Here is a 529-nt window from a genome sequence, read left to right as displayed (position 1 = left end):
TTTTTAGTATGTTTTTAGTATGATCTAGTTAGTTTTTAGTATATTTTTATTAGTTTTTAGTTAAAATTCACTTTTCTGGACTTTACTATGAGTTTGTGTGTTTTTCTATGATTTCAGGTATTTTCTGGCTGAAATTGAGGGACCTGAGCAAAAATCAGATTCCGATACTAAAAAGGACTGCAGATGCTGTTGGATTCTGACCTCCCTGCACTCGAAGTGGATTTTCTGGAGCTAAAGAAGCCCAATTGGCGCGATCGCAACGGCGTTGGAAAGTAGACATCCTGGGCTTTCCAGCAATATATGATAGTCCATACTTTGCCCAAGATTTGATGGCCCAAACCGGTGTTCAAAGTCACCCTCAGAATTCCCAGCGTTAAACGCCGGAACTAGCACCAAAGTGGGAGTTAAACGCCCAAACTGGCACAAAAGCTGGCGTTTAACTCCAAGAGAAGTCTCTACATGAAAATGCTTCAATGCTCAGCCCAAGCACACACCAAGTGGGCCCGGAAGTGGATTTTTACGTCATTTT

Source organism: Arachis duranensis, chromosome 10 (assembly GCF_000817695.3).
Source record: "Arachis duranensis cultivar V14167 chromosome 10, aradu.V14167.gnm2.J7QH, whole genome shotgun sequence".
NCBI lineage: Eukaryota > Viridiplantae > Streptophyta > Magnoliopsida > Fabales > Fabaceae > Arachis > Arachis duranensis.
This window is presented reverse-complemented; position numbering follows the sequence as displayed.